Here is a 24,726-nt window from a genome sequence, read left to right on the forward strand (position 1 = left end):
CTGCACTGGCCTCATCCCAGGTGGGCTCATCAAGTGGATACATCATTCCACAGAGACCGCACCCCTAAATTACAGACAACCTCTTCACCACTTCTCACTACTTATACTATTGGACCTCTCTGCAGCCTTCGACAGCCCCTACTTCTACAAATCCTTCATGCCCAAGGTGTCCATGACATAGCACTTTCCTGGTTCATTTGCTAACTCTCTGACAATACCTTTAGTGTTTCATTCCCTGGAACTTGCTCCTCGACACTACTGCTATCTGTTGGTGTTCCTCATGGCCTCTACTCTTCTCCATCTACACCTCTTTATATGGTTTCCAATACCACCTATATGCAGATTTCCCCCTCCTCCCTCGACCCTCCACCCTCTCTTCTAACACACTTCACTGACTGTATTTCTGGAATCACGCCATGGATGGCGTTGCATTAGCTGAAGCTTAACATCTCAAAGACTGAGCTTATGGTTATCTCGCCATCCCTTTGTGCTGCCTTTGTGCCGGCCAGTCAAGTTCTTCCACACGAAATTCATCCAATCATGTCTTTATGGACCTTGCTTTATGCACTGGGCCACAGTAAAGGAAATAGCATTGTCCAAAATGTCTTGGAATACAGAAGCATTGAGATTTCCCTTCACTTCATCCCAACCCCTGAAAAACAGCCCCATACCATTATCCCTCCTACACCAAACGTTACAGTTCGCACAATACAGTCACGCAGGTAATGTTCTACTGGCATACATTAAACCCAGACTCGCCCATCAGACTGCGAAACAGAGGGACACGATTTGTCACTTCACAGAACACGTTTCCACTGCTCCAGAGCCCAGTGGCACAGTGCTTTAATCGCTTAATATGACGCTTGATGTGAGACTTGTGCGCAGCTGCTTAGTCATGGGAACCCATTTCATAAAGCTCTTGATGCACAGTGTTACTTCTGTAGTGGGTGATGCTTAAGAGGACAGGCAATTTTTATGCACTGGGTGCTTTACCACTCAGCAGCCAGGCCTACTGCTTAGTTACTAAGCTTTCGTTACTCCTAGACAGCTTCCTTTCACAATAATAGCACCTACAGTGGACCATGGGCAGATCTAGTAGGGCAGAAATTTCACAAACTGACTTGTGGCAAAGGTGGCATCCTAGCACAGTGCCATGTTTAGTCACTAAGCTCTTCATTATGACCCATTTTTCTATGGAGATGACATGCCTAAGTGCTTGATTTTATATGCCTGTTAGAAAAGGATGTGGCTGAAATATATAAACTCTTTAATTAGAAGGGGTGTCTGCATAATTTTTGTGATATAGTATATGTTACTGTATGTGAGAGAGAGTGATGTGTTATATGTGTAAGGAAGTTATGTGTGGTAAGTGTCATGTGAGATAGGTGTGGGAGTTATGTGTGATAGATGTGATAGCTGTGAGGTGTTATGTGTGAGGAGTGATAGGTGTAGGGGAGTGTTACGTTACATGTGACAGGTGTGAGGGAGTGATGTGTGATAGGTATGATGTGTGATAGGTGTGAAGCGGTTATGTATGATTGGTGGGATCTATGATGTGTGATAGCAGTGAGGTATAATGTGAAAATTGAAAACACATATCCGGTACAACATGGAACATGACTGAATTATCCCAATCTTAAAATATTGTAGGAATTGATTCCCCAGGGTAAGGAAGGAAATAGAGCAGTAACAGTCAGTCACATGGCCTGGGCAGGTACTAGCAGATAGGCCCACGTAGCCCCTTAGTATAGGACTGAATTTCCCTATTATTGAAAAAGAAAAACAAATATCACCCCACAGTATGGAAGGCAATAGAGGAGGAGCATTAGGACACTAGACATGTCAGTATCACTTTATTTGACTACTGCGTTGATATGCCACTTGAAAAGAAAGTCCTACAGTGTTCTAGGGTACGCTGGTGCTGTTGATGTCCCTGCCCCACCTGTATCTGGGAACCAGTTACACACTTACCTCTGACAGCTGCTAGTTGTTGGGGCTTTGCTGTTGACAGCAATGATGCCAGTTTTCCCCTAAAGCAAACCTGCACTGTGTACATACTGTAGGTGTTGGTTCATACCAAAACTGATAACACCTTAACCCGACTCTTTCCTCATGATTCAGTTTGCACCTTGCAGTGCGTTTATCTCTCCCACACTGTCCAAATGATTCCATGCTTAACTATGACGCAGTACAAAAGGTATTTATATTTTTTGGTGGTGGTGCCAGTGCATGTAGGGGAACTAGTGACATAGATGCTGCAGCTTCTGCAGAGTAGAAGGAGCGACACATGTAACAGACAAATTACTGAAAGACGTGTTATTTGACGACTCATCCTCTGGCTCATAATCAAAATTCAGGTCATCATCGACATTGTTGATGACAATATCCTTTTTCACATTTGCACAAGGCAGAGCAAGATCTACTTTTGCTGCAAGGGTTATCTTTCCCTCGCTTTCCTCTGGCCCAAAGACAGATCTGCTGCTATCATCTGACAGTGTCTGTCCATCTTTACTATGGGGCGTTCTTGTGCTGGCAATGCTTAAGGTAGAATAGCTTACAAGCAATCGTTGCCTTTGATCCCTCCAAGGCAGCAGAACATGACTTGTGAGACCTTCTTAGCAACTAAAATTGCCCTCAGTTTGGTAGGTTTCTTATTTAGAGTGATTTAAGAGAATGAAAGATATTGATTCAATTACGAATCAATTCTGACCTCCAAAGTACCTATAAATTTGAAACTTCAAAAAAGTAAATTAATTCCCTATAGATAGGTTTTATGTGATGATTTTAAAGGGTCAGTAGACATCAATAATAATCAATACACACAATTTAGTCTTAAAATAAAGCAATGCCTATTGCTGTACTAAACATGATGGCAAGAAGCACATTAATGTGTATCCATTACTTACTGTGGATACAAATTAAGATAGCCTTCATAAGACATTACAATACAGGGAGAGAAGCAAATTAGACATCCAATAGGACTTACATTTAATTCCCATATTTCATGTTGTTATGGTTCTGTTAAGAGTCATTTTGAATTTTTACTAATGGCCATATGTCTCCTCTTGTTTCTTGCTGCTATTTCAATTGACAATGGATATAAATGAACTGTGTGTTCCTAAGATGACATTAATACAACCAGCCTTGTTTCAGTAAACTTCCAATATAACTTTTACATTTAATTTCCATATTCCTACTTAATAACCAATCTAAAAGTCTAGCTATTTATATTCTTATTCTTAAAAGCATTGTGTGAACGAGGCTTTACAGATTCTAAAATGTGAAGTGTCGAACCACAGATGACCTCCCTCTGATCGATTATGAGATAAGTATAAGTACAGAATACATATTCAGATTTACAGTATCACAGTCAAGAGAATTAGCAAGGTTAAAATAGTTCATGTATAGCTATACCCTGTTATATATTTCATTTATATCCTGGATAACAATTACAAGTTGATGTAATTATGTTTTTGAATGTGTATAATTGATGGCGAACAATTAAATCCATATTAAAAGCACAAATTGTTGCACATATAACGTTTAAGAGGATGTCAGTTGAAGCCAGCCATTACAAAGAGCAACTTCAGACAATCCATCTTTGTCTTCCACTTCTAAAACATCAAAGAATAAGTCCATTATATCAGTTTTCATCAAGACGTGGTCTGTGCTCCTCTTGCCCTTCCAGCCCTGTCTCCTCCCAGCACTAATGAAGATGCATAACATTTTAGAAGTGAAATGTCCTTCCTGAATTGCCCATCTAAATGTTTTTTAGTTGACTTCACATTAAATTAAGAGTTCCTCACACTTAAACCTGAACAAAGGAACGGTTATGGAAAATCTCACGCTAAAGTTATAGCTTAGAGAACACTTAACAAAAAAGTCTCCTATTTAGACAGATGAAAACAGACATATGATCAGTCAGCTAACCCGTTTTTAAATCTTTCTACATTTTGTACCAACAATTTACACCCTATAGACATTCTTTAACATAATTGTATACAGGCTAAAAGTGCATTGATTTTAACAGAAATTTGAAAATACATGACATATTTATAAATGACTCTAAAGGTTACCAATCTTAACTCCCTTTTGAAAGAATGGAATAAAAGATATGCTAAACCAAACTGGTATATGCCGACATTTTTATATGTACACATGCATCAAATAAAAAAGCACTTAAACATTGGATTTGTTGACAAGCCAATTGCTCTTGTTTTAAACAGCACATAACACAATTAATTACTTATTAATCTTCTTGTTGGCCTAATGCAACATTGATAAAGTAAATCTGTGTTACCCCATTACTAATTAACCAAGAACAATGCTACTAAGTCATGAGTCCCCAATCACACACAAGAACTAATCATAATGCATTCTGCATCCACTTGTTTCCTTACTCATAAGAGAACATTGCCCACCGCCAGCTAACCTCACTAGACGGCCACCTTGTTCACCCTTGATTTGAATGATTCATGTAATGTTTCCACCACCTATTGATCAAAATATTTGTTAAAATAAGAATACAGCTTTGACCTTAATTTTCCAAAAAAGTAACAATTAATGCTATATTGAATACTAAAATGCTAAAGGCAATACAATCATTGGATTTGCCTAGCACAAGTGCAACCCCTTGTAGAAGCACCACCGTACAGTAACAGTACTTACAAACTATATGACATACCTTAAAACAGATGTTAATAAAACCCTTACAGATAAAATAAGGTTGCAACATTATCTGTTGACTATTATTTGTGTTGTAAATAAGAATTGTCACATAATTAGACTTATTTTTTTTATAGCATGCAATATTTGTGACTTTACTTTTTTGGCCCTTCTTTATAAGAAAAGCTTTTAGCTAATATAGTGCCAGCTGTTTTTGTGGGAGTGCTTGAACACAAGCAATTACAGTCAGAAATGAAAGAGTTTTGTTATATCCATCTGTCAAGTATCAAAGACACTAAAATTACCACAATAATGTTCTATCTTTTGCAGCAGAGTCATTATCTGACCCACAAGATACAGCTATGTCAAACCAAGCTTTTATGGCGGCCTTGAAGGAAAATTAAATTAAAAAGTTCAATAGCCTAACAGACTTTCAACTCCTACTTAGCCCACTCTGTCTGTTTACAAAATAAAGAGGAAAAGGCAAACACAGTGAAGGTATCAACATCTCTATCTACACAGTTCCCCCTCTAATAACATAAGATAAACGTATTGGTTTTCATTAAATAATGTAATATATGTTCATTTCCAATGTTGTTTTTTTAAAAATGAGAATAAAAATAATCACACAGGATACAAATTGCTTAAAAGATTGAAACATACTTCAAAGGAAAGTATACTCATAAAAACCAACATATAATTAGCGTTAAAATGCCTTTCCCGATGTGCTAATCCACTAATGCAGTACAATTTAATAGTACTTATTATGCCATTTATTATATTATAATATTTATTATGGTATTAAAAATGGTTGGTTTTGTTCATTTTGATTGCATATCTATTTGTATTCACAAATTAATTACCAAGATGGGAAATTTAGACTATTAAGACTGGATTAATGTTCTACTTTGTTCTGAAGGGCCTGGTAATGAGAGCACTTTGTTATTTTAATGTCTTCATGTCTGATTTCAGGGTAGGCCTGCAGGTGAAAGCTTTTTAACTGCCAAAAAGAACTAAGGTGCCATATCACAGAAAGGGGTAGCTTTAGGTCTCCACAAAGAAACAATCTGAAGGGGCTTTGGGAACAGTTGTATTATAACATTAGCTTTGTGTATTTGCATGTATGTAAAAAATGTGCATGTTTAAGTAAAGGTATCCTAGAAATCTTGCACACATATGTTTTTTCTTTTTTTCATTAACTAGAATAAATGTTGGTTATAACACGCATAACCAGTTTTACCATAAGGGATAATATTAGTAAAATTAATGGTGGGATATTACTATATACACTTTACAATTGTCCATGTTATAAAGATACTTTCATCACTACTACTACTACCTCTCTCGAACTCCTGTGGTCAGAGTAAGCCCCAAAGTTTCTAGTTCCCTTGAAGAACTGTCTCTAGTGACTCATACGTATACTCAATACTCATAAGTATTCCTCCTTCTGGTGAGGTGGTGCCGCAAAGACACAGGAACAAACTCCCCAAAATGTTCCAAATTAAATACAATCAAAACCACACAAGTGTCTGCGCACCCAAATAATAAGTGAATAAATGTGCAACACAAAAATAATATGTACAAAGATAGACTTCCAGCGAGAGTTCCCACACACAGTATCCAAAAGGCTCATATATAAAGGGAAGAGAAAAAAGAAAAAAAATGAGGGTGTAGTATATCAAAGTAGGTCTCAAAAAAAGGCGTCTTAGTCCTCTGATCCACTTCCGTAATGCTACTCCTCCTCCCAATACGTAGGGAACTCTCGGTGGAAGGGTATCTTTGTACATATTATTTTTGTGTTGCACATATAATTTACTCACTTATTATTTGTATACATCTGTAATGCACAGCCTGTCCGGCCTGTAGTTATACCGGTGCACATGAACCTTTATTTTAAAATGCTTCTCAAAGGAAACAAACTGCACCATTTTTAAAGAAAATGTATTACATTTTAAATTCCTAAATAAAAAGGCTGCCTATATGAAGACATTTTAGTTTGACCACTGGTCATGTGGGTTTTATTCTTGAAACTTGCAAACATTTACTGTATTACCATACTCAATTAGTAATAACAGTTGTGGTATATGATATTCTGTCTAGACTTGTCCATATATAAATGTACTCTTTAAGTTAGCTCTTTTCCAAAACCCTTCGCTTTTATCTAATGCTTTCATATACGTTCCCCTTATTCCCCTTAAAAATTCATACTTTAATTTTACATCATGCCAAAATATTTCAATAGGAAGAATTTTAAATAATACCATAACTGTTTTGTTTGGTCTGATCATATTTTTGCGGCACTGGACATTTCAACCAAATGTATTTAACTGTTATTTGTTTTATATCAAAATGCAGGATATGTGATACCTGAAGCCAAGTTTAGCAGCAGGAAATCAGTTTCCATTCAATTTACATGTTATAGGAGTGGAGTGGAATTCTTGTAAAATGTATCTCACCTCATTGGAAATTTTTCAGAATTTTTTCTTCACTTTGGTAGCATTGCCAGACTTTCATTTGCATTGATAATAAAACCAGCATAGAGTTTGTTTAGAGAGAAAAAAAATGTATATTTTTTCTTTTCTAAAACAGGAGGAAACTGTGTGTATAAAAAAGCCACATTTTATAAAAATAAATTTCTCATTATCATAAAACAGTTATAACTTTGAAGAATGCGATTAGATAGAATGCCAGAACTGGTTAATGATTAGCCTAAAATTTGTATATCCTATCTATCTATAGCTTGAAAAATCCAGGACAAAATAATAATCTTTAATGGAAATATATATATATGCATACCTGGGTATTTACCAGGCTGGGCTACCAGAGTTCTCCCTCTTATACGGGAAGTAGCTTTGTATAGAGGCAGTATGTAGTAGCAGGGCTAGCCCCAGACAGCCTTTAGTAGAGAATGAGAGGGAAGTGGGCATGGTCAAATACCACTCTCTTTCCTGCAGAAAGGACATACTAATCTGGAGACCAGGAGAAGCAGTCCTTCACCCACAAGACTCTTGGTCTCACCGGGAGAGATTTTTTAGGTATGGGTACATGTAATCCTCCACCTAATGTATCGGTAATACCCCTTGAATATATGTATTGTATTAAGCGCTGCGTAGATTGTTGGCGCTATATAAATAAAAGATAATATTAATCCTAATACAGTACAGTATATCTCTTTTGAAAGCTTAATAATTTATTGAAACTTGATCATTTTTATAAATTTTGCTTCCCATTTATGTTTCTGTTAACTTGAACCACAAATAACTTCAATGTCATCTGTCTTGTTTGTGAGTTCAGCCTTTTACTTTGATTTAAAAACCTAAGGTGTGTAAAAGTGTTATTGATATTTGTTTTTACTAGGAATCATCTGATCTCTGGAATCTCTAACTGTACGTATTCATATAGGCATTATTGAATTACATTTTAAGAGGTTTTAACTACATTGCAGATGGCATTGATTGGGGCTGGAAAAACACTGTTAAAAGACTAGGCCTTGCAAGAGGGCCAGGTGGGCAAGTGCCCCCTTGAGCTGCTCTGATTTAAAGGGTTTCATAGATGTCTGTCTAACCGTTCCTTCACTGTCAGCCTCTCTGGCAAGACATCATCACCCCTTCCACTCTCGGTTGCCGTTCCTCAAGGTTCAGTCTTTGGCCCTCTGCTGTTCTCTCTTTACTTCATCTCTTGGCAAACTAATCAAATCATTTGGCCTCCAGTATCATCTATATGCAGATGATACCCAAATCTACCTGTATTTTCCTGATCTCTCTCCATCTCTCATGTCCCGTATTACTAACTTCATGGATGTCACAACGCTACCTGAAGCTTAATCTTTCTAAAACTGAACTTGTTATCTTCTCTCCTTCCATCTCCACTCCACTACCTGCATTCTCTATCACCATTAACAACATGACTATCTCTCCTACTAACTAGGCCTGATGCCTTGGGGTCATCCTTGACTGTAACCTCTCCTTCATCCCTCACATTCAGTCATCCCTCGCATCCGCCCATCCCTTCATCCCTTATCATTTCTTGTCTTCACTACTGCAACAATCTTCTGGTTGGTATGCCACTGGCTTGACTCTCTCATCTACAGTCTGTCCTAAATGTTGCTGCTAGGCTTATCTTCTTTGCCCGCCACTCCTCTTTTGCATCCCCACTGGCTCCCAATTACCTTTAGAGTTAAATTTCGAATCAAATTTAAAATCCTGGTACTAACATATAAGGCCCTCCATAACACTGTTCCTCCATACATTTCTGCCCTCATAAGCAAATACTCTCCTACTCAATCCTTACGTTCCCATGGGCTAAAGCTCTCCTCCTCACTTATCATCTCTTCCTTTTCCTTTCTAAAAGTTTTTCATTCATGTTGCCCCATATCTCTGGAACCTACTTCCACCGAATCTTTAGCTTTCACCCTCCCAACATTCCAAAAAATCTTAAAACCTACTTCTTCAGAGAAGAATACTACCTTAATTGTTAGAACTTCTCTGTCACTGATACAACCATCCCACTACCTCCTACCTTTCTCTGTTCCTTATGTTTGTCCTCACCCCGTTCCTTCAAGATTTTAAGCTTGCGAGCAGGGCTGCCTCCACCTAAAGTATCGTTTTGTTTTAGTCTGTCAATTCTAGTCTTGTCATATCCCTTGAATATATATATATATATATGTATCGTAAGAAGTGCTTCATAAGTTGGCGCTTTATAAATAAAAGATAATGATATATATAATAATTATAGTAATAATCATAATAATAATAATATTATGTGAATAGAAAGATTAAACTATACTTGTTGAATACCATTTATGAAATTAATGTATATAGGCATTATAGGAGCACCATCTATAGTTCTACTGTCTACAATATTCCATTACAGTCATGTTTTGTTTTTGTAATAGTAGGAGTTGGAAATAGCTTGGTCAACTAAAAAGAAACTTAAATACATTGTATATTATTTTCTGAGGCAGAGTAATAGGGTGACGTTTCCGATATAGGCATTCTTGTAAAGCCCTGAATGCTGAGGAAACATTAGGGAGATATATTGGAGACGACATTAACATACTGAAAGCATCTGTAGACTCTGAAGTACAAGTGTCAAGCTTAGCACCAAAGAACATAAGCTCGCTAGTTGTATCATACCTCAATTAAGTATATTTCTCTTAACAAAGTGATTCAAATGTGGTTTCTGGGCTATACAGTGATTTCCCATTTTGACTTTACTTTTTTCTTTTAATAATGAAGCAATGTTCTCAAATTATATATTATGTACAGCTTGTACTCTGATTATTATAGTCAGGGTAACCAAACAATAGGTTTAAAAAAAGTGGAATGCAGTTTTAAAAAAGGGACACCATACTATTGAATGGCATATACAAGAGGTTTTGAATGAATAATTATTTATGTTACATTGGTCATCTGGTGATCTTAGTCCACTGTCTAGATACTGAGCTTAACTTGTATTTCTTTAATTGAGCAGATCTTATTTATCTAAATTGGCACAGGCTATAGGAGGTTTTAGTAAATAAGTTTATCTATGCAGAGCCGGCCTTAAGTGTTCTGACGCCCTGTGCGGACTACTCCTCTGGCGCCCCCTTCTCACTATCCCTCCCTTCTCACTATCCCCCCTTCTCACTACCCCCCTCTGCCCCTTCTCACTATCCCCCCTCCTGCCCCTTCTAACTATCTACTCCCTCTCCCTACTTCTGATTATCCTCACTTACCTTGTTGCCGGAGCCCTGCGGTGGGAGTGGGAGGCATCCGTCTTCCCGCTCTTGCCGGCATTTCATGTTGAGCGCCTGAATATGATGTCTCCAAGCGGTTGCTGAAAACTCCGGTACATAAATGAAAGCATCGTTTTTTGTTTTTTTTTTTACTTTATTTAACATGAAGGATGTTAAATAAAGTTTAAAAAACAAACAAAAAAAAAACCGATGTTTTAATTTAAGTCCCCTGTGCTGGGCCTGTACCTATGCTAACTACCATGAAGTGAACATTTTCTGTTTTTGTATTGTTTTGTTTGATTAAATCTACAGAAAAAATTTATTAAGTATGCTAAGGTTTCTTTGCTCAAAGAGAGGATCTAGTCCACAATAATTTTTTAATGCATATTGAAATCCATATTGATAAATGCAAACTGGTGCACAGGTTTTCAGTTATTGGATTTAGAAAACTTCTGTACCATTTTTCTCCTCACCTTTTATCAGAAGAAAGCTTTGTGCACAAGCACTTTAGCTCTCAAACAGGCCACAGATTATGTGGGGCGTGCCTGAAAACATACATTTGTAATTGAGATACCTAATGTTCAACATGTTAAAAAACGTGGCATCTTTACAGCACTCAAAGACGGGAGTTGTGTACCATTGTACTATATTATTCCTTTAACATGCTAAAAAACGTCAAATATTATTTTATCTAACTGTGGCAGCATCCTTAATCCCTTCGTGACAAAGGCTGATTTTACTTTTTGTACCCTTCGTGACAATGGCCGTTTTAACATTTCTGCGCTACTCGTGTTTAGCTGTAATTTTCTTCTTTCCCGTTTACTGAACCCACACACATTATATAATGTTTTTTTCAGGACAAGAAGGGCTTTCTTTAGATGACATTGTTTTGATTGTATCATATTATTTACTATTAAAAAAGTATAAAATATGGTGAAACATTTAGAAAAAAAATGACTGTTTCTAACTTTTAGTTGAAAAATCTTTTACTCGTCTATAAAAAGTAATGAAAAACCCTGCTGAATAGATTCTACTATTTTTCCTGAGTTTAGAAATACCCAATGTTTTTATGTTTTTTTGCTTTTTTCTACACATTATGGGGCAATAAGTACAGGTAGCGTTTTGCTATTTCAAAGCCATTTTTTCCAAATCTGGTAATTCTTCCCTCCATGTGACATTTCAGGTATCTTTGAACCCGGCCAATGCATTTTACCCCATCAAGTCATATATTTTTGAAAACTAGACAGCCCAGGGTATTCCAAATGCTAGTATTTTAACCCTTTCCAACTTATTCTACCATCAGCATTTGTCAAACTTTATGGTAGTAATTTTTTTGCATTTGTTTTTTCACACACATTTTACTTCAGGTATGAATTAAAAAGGTCTCGTATATGTCACTATCACAAAACACCCCAATATGTGTTCAGCAACATCTCCTGAGTACAGCGATACCTCACATGAATGATTTTGCCTGGCTGTTTGGGGGCAAAAGGGCCACATTTGGGGCATGCACATTTTTCAATGTTGAACTTTGGCATTTGGGGATCCATTGCCCATGCCCTATTTGGTACATCTTTGAGCCGGGCCATTTCAGTGTGCCCAACAAAACCATATATTTTTGAAAACTACACACCACAGGGTATTTTAAATGCTGGTATTTTAACTCTTTGCATGCACACATTTTACCACCAGTATTGTTTCAAAGTTTGCAGTAGTATTTTTGTGTGTGTATTTTTCCCACACACACCTACTTTATGTATGAATTTACAGCTCCTGGTATATGCCGCTGTCACACGACACCCCAATATGTGTTCAGCAACATCTCCTGAGTACAGTGATACCCCACATGCATTGGTTTGTCATTTTTTAGGCGAACTAAAAGGCCACATTTGGTGCGTGTCCATTTTTCTAATTGGAAATTAGATGTGTGGCCATCCTTCCCCCGTGTTAATTGGGACCTTGTTGAACCTGGCCAATTCAATTTACCCCATCAAATCATACATTTTTTAAAAGTAGACACCCCATGGGCATTTAATATGCCAGTATTTTAACTCTTTCCATGCGAGAATTGTTTTAAGCTAATATATATCTTTTTTTTTTGCCTTTTTTTAAAAAATATTTTTACATTTTTTTTCAACTTGAAGGTTCCCCTGATAGTGACATCAGTGGGAAATTATTATTAATTTTATTTTATCACATTTTATCACACTGTGATTAGAAAGCTGGGCTCCATTGACTTGCATGGTTGAATGCAGTACCTGTATTCAACCTGCAAGTGGAGCCAGGGTTCTCTAGAGGGTCTGGAGACCGTCTAGCGAACTTATTCGTCTTTATTGTTTTTTTTCCCGGGCCGCGGCCATCTTGCTTGATGGCGAAGATCACCGGCAGCGGCAAAGTATGGCGGAGGACTACAAAGTATGGCGGAGTTTGATGCCCCGGGGAGGGGCCAGAGATGGCCCCTTTGTGCCGATCATGGCGTTGCTGAATGCCTCGAGGTCGAGGCATTACAGCAACGCCATTTCGGTGCAGAAAGCGAAAATAGTTCGCTTTCTGCACTCGTTTGAAGACGTGCTGGTCCTGGCACGTCAATTGTCGTTATCGACTTGATTTACGGTGACGTGCCCGGACCGGCAATTGTCATCAAGGGGTTAAAAGGCTTCTTGAAAATTCACAATATATGTAATTGGGGTTAAAGTTAATAACCCATAAAGACCAATAACCTCTTTTCTTCAACCACAATATAAAACAATAATATGGTTCATACATAGCCAGAATGTTATTCACATATGATATTTACAAATTACAAATGAAATATCAATGCTCATTTTAAGATATGCCATGTGTACTTATTCTTGCCTGTAACATCAACCTGCAGTTAAGGAAAATGTCTTTGTTTATAACCATTATGTGACATCATTCGATGTGGAACACATGACTTAGAGTTCACATGTACGCTTTAGTAGGCTAAAGTAGGCTATATATATTACCAATAACAAAAGTTATGGTGGGTAAAAGTGATGGAAAACCCTTCCTTTTAAAATTAAGGGGGTAGTAGAAGCATTGCTAAACACTAATCTACAAAACACCAGACAAGCCAGAAGGCTTGTTTTTTCCCAGAGAAATCTCATGGTGCTGCCACAACCACAAGGGATTCTGGGTAGGCGGATGCAAACAGACAACATAATTGGATCAGGAGTATAATCCCATCAACTACCAGACAGCCTAGAGGCTCCTATGGCCAGCAATGCCACCCAACAAAAAGGTCACTATTCAGGAGCGGTGTCAATTCCAGGGAACCAATGGAGAGCTCAGGGTCTGAGGATGTTCAGACTTGTTCAGACTTGATCCAACCTCGGAAATTCCCCTGGAAATTTGGCACTGAGCGGTAGCCGGGCCAAAGTTTCATAGCCACGGCTCAGCAAACCCCCTAAAGATGGGAAATAAAACCAGGGTTCCAACTGAGCTCCTTCTCTGTAACCACCACTGAGTGTTGCCCACCACGAGCACAGTGTACCTCCAAAAGAGCAAAGTGGCGGGAACGCCCAGTTCCATGGATTCGCAGCTAGGTCCCGGTCAGACGTATGGAGTGTTTACGGCCATGTAGACCGCCCATAGCTGGCTAGTTTATGGGAGTCTGGTTAGGGCAGACAGGACAGAGTTTTCCAGTCACTGGACCTGTGCCTCCAATAACATACGAGGGGACTGGGGAAGCAGGCAAGGAGTGTCCACAGGAATCCATCAGTGACCCCCTCCCAAACTCAATTCTACCCCCATGTATCTTCAGCCTCAGCCTATATATATATATTCAGCGTATATATATATCTGTTTAAATGCCAAATGAATACAACTAGCAGATGTTCCTGTGTCCCATCCACTTTCATATCAGTGATTGCAGAGCATATGGACAACACAGATGTGCCTATTTAATTCATGCACCCTATTGCAGAGCCTTAGGTGGCTGGTTCTGAGCTGGCTCTGGTAACAGGTAGTGCAGTTTATACAAGAGCTCTGCAACTGTAGAAGGTATGCTACAATAAACTATACTATTAATTCATTTCATTACCTCTGTGGCTGGTGACAAAATGCGTACATTCATATTGTAACTCCTTAAATTGGCAATACTGTCTGGAAATGTAAAGCCTCCTGTGGTTGCTTAAAGCTTTTCTTAAGCCACATACACTGAATATGGATTACACAATTTACACCCCTTTCTGTTAAACCACAATTAAACAGATATTTTGATGAATGTGGGTACATCTTTATCTTCATTTAATTTTGTTGGCAAGGCACTAACCAAACATAATATCCAGTATGATTTCTCGTGGCAGAGGTGTTTAGACTTAAATAGGAAGTATTCCAATCCCATGGTTTCCAATACTTGCGTACTGAGTGCATTGATGAAATCAGGACTGCACAACTTCAGTCATTGAGGAATCGTAAGGTTGCTCATTGAGGAATTCCCTAAACTGCTCCTCCTTCTCCTGTACAGGCAGTCGATCCACCACCGGCGGGAACGGAGGTCACTGGTGCCTCGGGCATCCGTGCCCCGCGAGCGGGGAAACGTCCGCAGCCCACGGACCCCGGGGTGATCGTATCGGGTATCCGTGTACCGCGGGCAGACCCCCACCTGCTGGCCGAGGGCGTGACACGAATGAAGACACAGGTCTAGCTATGACCAATTCTAATTGTGAAAAATACTGTATTTGCTCTGAAAAACAACCATCGTCTTATATTCAAGGTCATCTTCTAATCAGACCTCAAAAAGAGGTCTGACTGCAAGTCTAAGATCCAGATCCCCACAGCATTGCAGGGGACCTGGATCCCCCCCTCCTGCAGCCGGTGGAGGTCCGATAATCTCCACTGCTGCCGGCAATTCCTCTGCCGGCATCACATGACCTTCCGATGCTCCACCGTAGAAGCTCATCCGTCATCCCGCACAGGCAACCTCCGCTGTTGCCGGCACTTCCGCCGGGGCTTCTATGACAGAGCACCGGTGTGACATGAGTAGCTGAGGTTTTTTGCGCGCATCCCAGATATCTCCACCGGCTGCCCCACTAGACACCAGGAAGTCTGAAGCATGGGGGACAAGTCTAGGGATGCACTGGTAAGTCGGGGGGAGGTAAGAGTGGCATGGGGGGTATAATGGTTTTCTGGAGGCAGAGTGGACTATAGGGGGTTAAAAGGCATATCAGGGAGGCAGAGTGGCATATAGGAGTGTATAAGGGATATCTGGAGGGGGCAGAGTGGCACATAGGGGGTTAAAAGGCATATCAGGGAGATGGAGTGGCATATAGGGGGGGTATAAGGTATATCTGAGGGGCAGATGTGCATAACTGGGGGCAGAATGGCAAATAAAAGGAAGAAGATAAATAAAGTGCAGTGCTCAATTTACAACATATGTATTATTAAAGAAAAAATAAAGTGTGATACAATCTTTGTTGTTCTAACAATTTAAATATATCTCTTCTTACAAAGTAACACCCATATGAATACTCATTTATTTTATTTGTTTACTATTTGGACTTATAGGACAGAAATAGGTTTTGTTACTGTGAGAAATGCATTATATTATATAATATATATATCATATATATAAACTTCTGTCATGTGTGTTAGTTTACTTTTAAGCAAGAATCTCAATTTCTCATGGGTCCCTTCTTTCCACTGTCACCTAATCTTGAAACACTTTGACTCTTAAGTCAACCAAATTCATTTACATATGTCTATCATTTTATCACACTGGTCCATTTTGACCTTTGCAAATAAATAGAACATTTTTTAAAATTTAACCCTGTGCCTTTTTTGTCAGTCATTTTTGCCTTACACCTTATATCAGAAGCAAATGGATTGGCAGTTAACCTTTCAATCTTTTTAACATCTCACTGTTAATTACATTATATTCTGAAACTAGAAATAGCTAATAAAAAGTGTATTAAAAGTTGTACATTTTGTAATACATATACAAAAATAAACCTCATTCTCACAAATGCTATTCAGCATATTAAACAAGGAACAAAACAACTCTGCCCTCCTCTGATTTAGAACCATACACTATATTTCAGTTTTATTATGCAGTAATCATCGGGAAAGTTTGCTTTGTAACTGATAAAAGTACTTGTTAAGTAGTAATCATGTTAAGTACTAATCATATTTAAATACTGTACAAAAATTTGATTTATAATTCATAAAAACCAAAATATGTTTTGTTTAGATCTTTTAATTTGAAATAAATATATAGGTTAAGGAAATGCAGACTAAATTAGATGTTAATTATGAACAATGTGCTGAGTTACTCAAATTTTATATCAAAATGTCAAAAAATGGCGTCCTGGCAGAGTCTGTAAATTTGAAAGGTTATTAATTTAATATTCTAATAATATGTTTTAAAAATAATCATGTTTTACTGTAAATAGTTACTTGCTTTACCTACCAGAATTAAAGTAAAATGAACACTTAAGTTTGTACAGCTTTAGAAGCCACATGAAGGCAACTTAGGTCATAAAACCAAGCGTAGCCCCTGGAATAAAAAAAATAAATGGGTGGAATTTGAAAAAGCATCTTATCAAAACCGTAATAAATTGTAATAATTAAGTTGAGAAGGAATTGCGGTGGGTCTTGCAATACAGTTTTACTATTTATTCTGGTTAAAAAAAAACACATGTTAAACATTAACTGACTCCTATGATTATTCAAACCACCATATAAGAATGAAATAAAAAGGTGCACATTGGGATTTTGTAGGAAAAAGATCTATAATATATCAGGGTAAAAAGCAAAATAGCTTGATGTTTCAATCCCTATTCAGTACTTTTATAAAAATGTTCAGAATAGTTATTTTGTTTCTTGTCATGTATAATATATATATATATGTTCTAGCTTGCATATTTACATTGAGAATGTACTAAGCATAACTAAACAAAAGCTGAGCACTTTAACTTGGTCATGATTTGGGACATTTTCTGAACTACTTATAATGTAAGTGATTTTCAGCATCCATCAAAGAGATGATCCTGATAGGCTTAGTTCCCAAGAGCACATCTTTAAGGGGTCAGACCTTTTCTTGGTCCCAAAACCCGATGCGCCTCCTTTCACCTGGGATACACTCATACACAATATCCTTCTTTTCTATCATACACAGATGATAGAAAAGACTATCATCTGTGTATGATAGAAAAGAAGGATATTGTGTATGAGTGTATCCCAGTGTTCCACAGCCTTAAATGTTAAAATAATGGGTTTAGCAACAGCAGAAAATGTATTTTTAAATTAGATTGTTGTAAATGTAAATGAACTATTCTTCTTTGAAACACCTTACTTAGTTCTAAAAATATATAGAGGTCCCAAATTTACCTTAAAAGTCTTGGTAACACTGAGTGTGTGTGTGTTTGTGCACTCATAATCAGTGCACTTACATGTACAGACACACATTCTTTATTTTACCTCATACAGAGCTGTCTTCACTGCACCTCAGTGTCCATTTTGTGCTGCTTCCTCCTACTACTGCAGGGTCATATAACACTTTCTAAGTGACACAGCTGGGCACCTTGGTTACAGTAGCACCCGGATGCTTTGTATCTGGTTTTCACACCACTGGTGTGAACCCTTCAAAATGTTGCCTTTGTTACCTTAGGTGTATGTATTATTTTATAAAAATCAGGGCAGTATATTGTTTGGGAGTATGTCCCCTCGCATATGGAATTCTTTTTCAAGTTGCTTTTGCATTTTTCTTATTTTTCTCCGTATGTATTAGATTATTATATGATAGATTTCAAAAGGAAAGCAAGGTAAATTGGTCGTGGCCTGTTTAGTTCTGTTTCTGAAGGGATTAAAGAAATGAATGGATTTAATCACTCGGCACATTATACCTTAAAAATGGTACAATAGACTGTATAGATATATATAAAACAATTTTAGAAGTTCACAAGACCGTTTTCAATGAGAAGTGGAAAAAAGATGAACCTATGTGTGTCCTTTTCCTGATTTCTACAGTTGCTATGGTTACAAAAAGAGGGAATAGTAATTATTGCCTTTAATCATAGTTGGACAACGTAGAATGAAGCAGAAATGTACATTAAATTACACATTAGGAAGCAAAATGTAGACCGTAATATAACTGCATCTTTAGTGCTACAATTGTATGACAGTGGAAGGCCACACAGGAATGATTCCATAAATAATATAATCGTCTGTTCTAACTAAACCATAAAAAGATGCAGAAATATTCCCATACTCAAAACCTTTATATTGTTCTATAGAGATAATTCATCATCTTGCATATACAGTATCTTGAGTATTTTTTTAGCAAAGAGAAATCTCTCAATCATCAGTTGAAACTTTCAGAGGTCCCTACTTACAACACCAACACCATTAAAACTATTCATTCATGTTACTTTATTTTAATCTACTTAATTTCAATACTTCATTTGAATCCACTAAATGTTGGATTGAGCATTTAATTTCAGTGTATCCTTCCGTGTCCAAAAAATGTTCAAATGCCTTAAATAGATACTCAAGAATCTCCAAAGCATCTAATGTTCTGTAGGGGTTGATTTTATTATTTAGCAGTGAGTTAGGCAATAGACATGTTCGAATGGGCCAAAAATGATTTTTTTTGGCCCATTTATTTTCAGACAACAAATTCCTTTTCCTGACCATTCGTTTTGGATGAAAATCGGGGGTCGTTTCAAATCTGAGTTACAAAATTCATTGTCAGACTCTCTATCACACTCTCATTTTCATTCACTCTCACATGCTCTCTGAATGTCTCCCAACCCCCTTATGTCCTTCGTTCTCTTCCGTATCTCACAATTCCACTTCTGTGTTTCACATCTTCTTGTTCTCCTTTCTCATCTCTTCTATCTTCTCTGTTCCTTCTTCTCTCTTCTTTCTTTATCCGCATCTCTTTGGACAGCGAAAATGGCAGAGCTTCTGGTTACATCCTATCTTCTGACCCTCCAATCATGGAAGAGGACATCATCAAAACTCCACCATTCATGTTAAATAAGAATGGTTCTTATGCTCCACTTTAACAGATCAAATAAATATAATTTTGCTTGAATGAGTGAAAAATATATTTACTTATTATTTCTGGGTCCTTTTGGCAATGATCAGCAAAGCCAAGGGAATCACTTTAATCAAAATTGTTGTCCCTTACTGTTATATTTTCAGTAAGAATATATGGTGATACATAACTTGTATGTCACACAGTTTATTCAATTCTATATTTCTTGGTGAGATATGAGTCCATTGTAGGTTTTTGATGCCCTCCTTATGATGGCAAGATCTTGCCAGAAAATTAAAAGATGATCAGTTAAGCATTTGGACAAAGGAGACCTTTCACCATTTCTACGTGGATTGATTCAGAGAAATGCGTCACCATGATGCGCAGTTGGGATTGTAGAGATGATTTGCAGACTATGTCCTCTTATGGGTTAAGGTAATTCTAATACTTAACCCCTTAATGACAAAGCCTGTACATGTACGGGCTCAAAATGCATTGTTTTCAATGGGTTTCGGGACCGCCCATTGTCCTTAAGGGGTTAATTGTGGAATTAGTGTATATTACTGCCCTCACATGGCGATACAGCTGTGCAAACATTCATTGGCAGCCATCAGTGGTCTCCCATAGAATTAAGTTTACTATGTAATGTGCTGGCATTAAGACACTGGGAGGGGAGGGAAAAAGTCCTGCTCTTGAGTACTTAGAATCTGAAAAAAACTAGGTTTATATGATTGACAAATCTAAGGAAGAAAAACATATATGTTGCATAATTATCTCCTTCTGTTGGGATGCTGTTGATAAAGTCCAGATTCAACTATGACAATTTCCTTCTGTGATTTGACAGAATGCAACTTTGAATCAACAAAGATATCTTCTATATCACAAAAAGTCTGCAGGTCAGCTTGACACAATTATTGAAAACTTCCACATAAAAAAACGGACACTGCAGACGTAATTGTGCATGATTTACAGAGGTTAGAGGTTAATTAACAAGCATGGTTCATTTAGGGATAGCATTACAAACAATTGCACACGCAAACTCTGATCTGTTTGAGAAAAAAGTCATGCGATATACTTCATGAGAAATAAGTAACTGGTGTTTTTATCAACAAATCAGTGTTTATTTAAACTTCCAGTTTCTATTTTTAGACTTATTTATAAAATAAAGAGGAAACTACTAATCAAGCACTATGAAAACAGATTCCTTTTCCTTCATTTTCATATGTTGATAGTTGTCCCTCACTCTAGCATGAAATATGAAAAATATGGCATGTGGTTATGATGTTTAATATTTTACTTCTAGGATTGTACATTAAAATAAGTAGTGGGATAAAACATTTTATGAAAGAAAAATGTTATATCATTGCAGGCACAAAACAAAGTGAAAGGTGTAAAGTTATTTTTTTAACACAGCAAAAAGGACTTTAAAAATTACTCTCGCAATGCTGGTACCTTTTTAAATTGTGGATTATGATATTTAATTAAGCCATTTAGAGATTTTGCTTAAATGTCCCTCTTTTTGTTACTTGCAGTTATTAATAAAATTGTTTTGTGGGCACATCAAATTTTGTTTAAATATTTCATTTGTCTGTCTTAAAGTGAATTTAGACTTGCACTGAGTGTCTTGTTTTTTACTGGTACATTGAGTTTGGATCTGGCTACACATTTCTAGATGTGGTTTTTGATCATTGAGAAACACAATGTACTGAAAATGTATTGCTTATGCGCAGATGTTTCCATTAGTATTTACTGTAGCATTTTGTTATTGTTTGTTGCCTAGGAATTTCATTTTAGAAAGGTCATTGAATCACAATCCATGCATTTTTCAACTGTGTTAAAACCAATTAAGGTTTAGATGGGCCATCAAATCAAGTTCTATATCTTTCCTCTACCACTCTTACAAAACATATGTGTACTTAGCACAGTTTTACTTTTGTTATACCCTGCTCAGTGCACAGATTTATTGCCAATAATATTCAAGGCAATTCGTTTTAGAACTCTCTCTAGTATGGCTTTTTATCAGCCGATTTTTGACTGTCACCTATTTGTACAGCAGCAAACAGGTAACAATCAAAAGACAATGGTAAAAGCCTTAACAGACTTTTTCCATGGTCTATTATTTTTCCTACTATTTTTTCCATTGGTCTTTCTATGGTCTTTCTATGGCATTTAAAATTACATGGCACAACCTCATAGAAATATGACAGTTTCCAGCATAACCATTTCCTTTTCAAACAGGAAAGGATGTTTCTTTAACCTAAAGTTGCCTTTCTGGATAAAATAGGTGTCTAAAATTTTCACATCATGTTTTTTCCCTTTGTTCTAAAACTCTTACCACCATGCACATGTAAAGTTTTGTTTCAAAGCATGGAAAAATAAGTACACCCATTGGAACTAATGCTAGTGTAAATCTGAGACCATAGTAATAAAACCAATATATTAAATTATTGTACAAATACAGGTTATAGGTCTATAAGGGCAATTACTGATCACCTTTATAACATGTTTTACCTTCACTCATGTCAAAAGAACATGAAAGAAAATATGTTTGTCCAGAGAAGGCTTTAAAAAGCTTGAGCGTCTCTTTGGGTTTAAATGAAAAGCAGCCCCACTGATTTAGCTCTTTGGTGAGCAATATTGCCATGGAAAATTAGATTGGACTTGAAAACTTGGAGTACTTCGACATAGTGGCGGGCTAAGCAATATATAGTCATATAGTGTGACAGAGCCCCTAATTTTTTTGCCTTAGATACAGGTTTTGTATTTGTATTCACTGGGTATGCACTGAATTCTTGCTATAATTTGCAACGTCCTTAATATATGTGCATCTAGAAGTTTACAACATTTATAGTTAATTGTTTTAGCTCTCTGGTATCACAGTATGCAATATATAGTTTCCTGCATATTTCTTTTCTTTTTGTCCTTTACAATGTTCAGTGAAATCAGAGTTTAAATGTACATCTCTGCTGCAAACACCTGGGTTAGTGAATACTATCTCTACTCATACAACCCATTAAAAATATCCTCTACATAATAAAAATTTAAAAATTACAAACTAAAAAAAAAGTGTTAAATCAATATTCAAAAAGGCTTAGGTGTATAAAAAAGAAAAAAAGAAATGTTCATGGGATTTTGCAAGCACATTTTTTTGCAGAGATAACATTGACAGAACTTGGCACAAGCCAAGGTGATAACATCCCATGTGTCTTGGAAAAACAGTAACACGTATGCTATACTGACAGATTTTTGGTTTTACTTCCTATCTTTCAGACACATCTGTGGACTATTGCTAATCAATTATCGTGATGAATGACATAATACCTTTTGAATCTCAAAACTAGGTACATGTTTTCATGCTCAAAACATGACAAAGGATTTTAATTTATAAAGCTCCTTAGAGTATTAAGTTCAAAGACTGTTATGACGTTAATATTACGCTTAACAACACACCAAGTCTTGAACTGAAAACTGAAATATTTTATTACCCAGTGTGTTATGCAGTTACTTACTACTCTGTGCCTTCTGCTTTTTCATCCTAACATTCAATTAAATAGGTAATAATTACCTTACCTGTGTTTCACATGTTAAAAACATCTTGATTGGGCACAGTTCACTATCTGAGATATTCCTAGCAATGTCAGTCCTTGTTGCTAGATCTTGATTGTTATGATAATATGTGTATTTATTTGCTATATACTGATTAAAATTGTGCGCATGGACCAAAAATGATTCAGACATTTTTGGTGAACACGTTTTGTATTCTGCCCTTTCAGTTTAAATGACATTTGGAGGGATTTTTTTAATTCGCAAAAATAAATTGTTACTCACTCTCACTCACTCACTCACTCACTCACACTCCTTCTCTCAATGTCTCCCTACCTTCTCCGCAGCTCTGCTTCTTGTTCTTTGTTTTCTGTTTCTTCATTCTTCTTTCTTCTCCAGTGATCTGCTCCTCTTGGTGATCCTCGGCCTTACCCTGGCCTCTGTAGATCCTATCCCCAGATAGGATGTTGTTTCTGTGGAGCAAGCCGAGACTCCGATTGATTAACGGAAAAGAAAGAAGAATGAAAAAGCAGAAAACACAAAGATGCAGAAGAAGCAGGGAACAATAAGTGGAGCTGTGGAAAATGAGATGGAGAAGGTAGGGAGAAATTCAAAGACAGTGAGCGCTGAAAACACAGCTTCTTCTTTTTTTTGCTTCATTGGGTCTTTCCTCATTTTGGGACATTTGTAAGAATTAACAAAATTGTGTTAAAATTTAAATTCATACAAATCTAAATGCAATAATTTAAAATTGATCATGTTTCATGTATATATATATATATATATATATATATATATATATATATATATATATATGAACATGTATTGTTTTATTAGATTTCAATCATTACATTGGTATACAAGTTATCTTTGTTCCACAGAGATGTTCTTATCTCAAGAAAAACCTCACTACGTGCCTTTCTATAACCAACTTATTGGTTCAACAGTTTTATTAGACCTATTCTTATCTAGTTTGTCTAAAACAAAGCAGAGTTTACCCTAGCTAACAACACATCGTTCTTGGAGTTTTTTATATGCTTTTGGGTTATTATAGTGCTTGATTATTATTAACGGCCTCCATCTATCACTACCAATTATCACACCAGTTTATTTAGCCTTGTTATTTTTTTATACTGGTTTGCAGCTACCTTCTGGTACTATATTGCAATTATAGCCCACTTGTTAGATTTCTGGGCTTACTGCCAATACTACTTAGTTTCCTAACAGTTCCGTTTTAATTTATTAGCAGTTGCAGGCAACACACTTTAAGTGTAATTCCTTCAGTGAGCTCTGGAGATACAATATTTTTAATTGGTTACTTTTAGGACATTAACCAGTGAGTTCCCATGGTAGGTCTCTTTTTTGGGCTTCATATCGGAAGTTTGCATATGGATATGTCATGGATACCTAGCTAATGCTTCTTTGCTGCTGCTGCTGGAGTTTAAATGTTTAGCTTTCTCTATATGTTGGTGATTCTTGTGGTCTGTTGAGATAACATTGGGCTTCTTCTTTTTATTTTTAAGAATGTGTTTCCTCAAGGGCCTCAAATAGTTCAATATTTCTAACATTGTCATTTCTTTCCAGCAGATAAATATTTTAAAAAGTAGCAACAAGGATAAACCTGAGCAGAGAAAGTTCCCATCCATTCCTCTGAAGCATTCACTTCAATAATTAACAGGCAGATGGGGTCAGTATAAGACATCAAAGTTGCCGAGGCAAATGCCCTTTTGTAGTTTGTCAAAGGCCTTTTAAAGCTTCAGTTAATTTATTTACACGTTAGAGCAGTGATAGGTACTACTAC

The sequence above is a fragment of the Spea bombifrons genome, chromosome 4 (assembly GCF_027358695.1).
Source record: "Spea bombifrons isolate aSpeBom1 chromosome 4, aSpeBom1.2.pri, whole genome shotgun sequence".
NCBI classification, from domain to species: Eukaryota; Metazoa; Chordata; class Amphibia; order Anura; family Pelobatidae; genus Spea; species Spea bombifrons.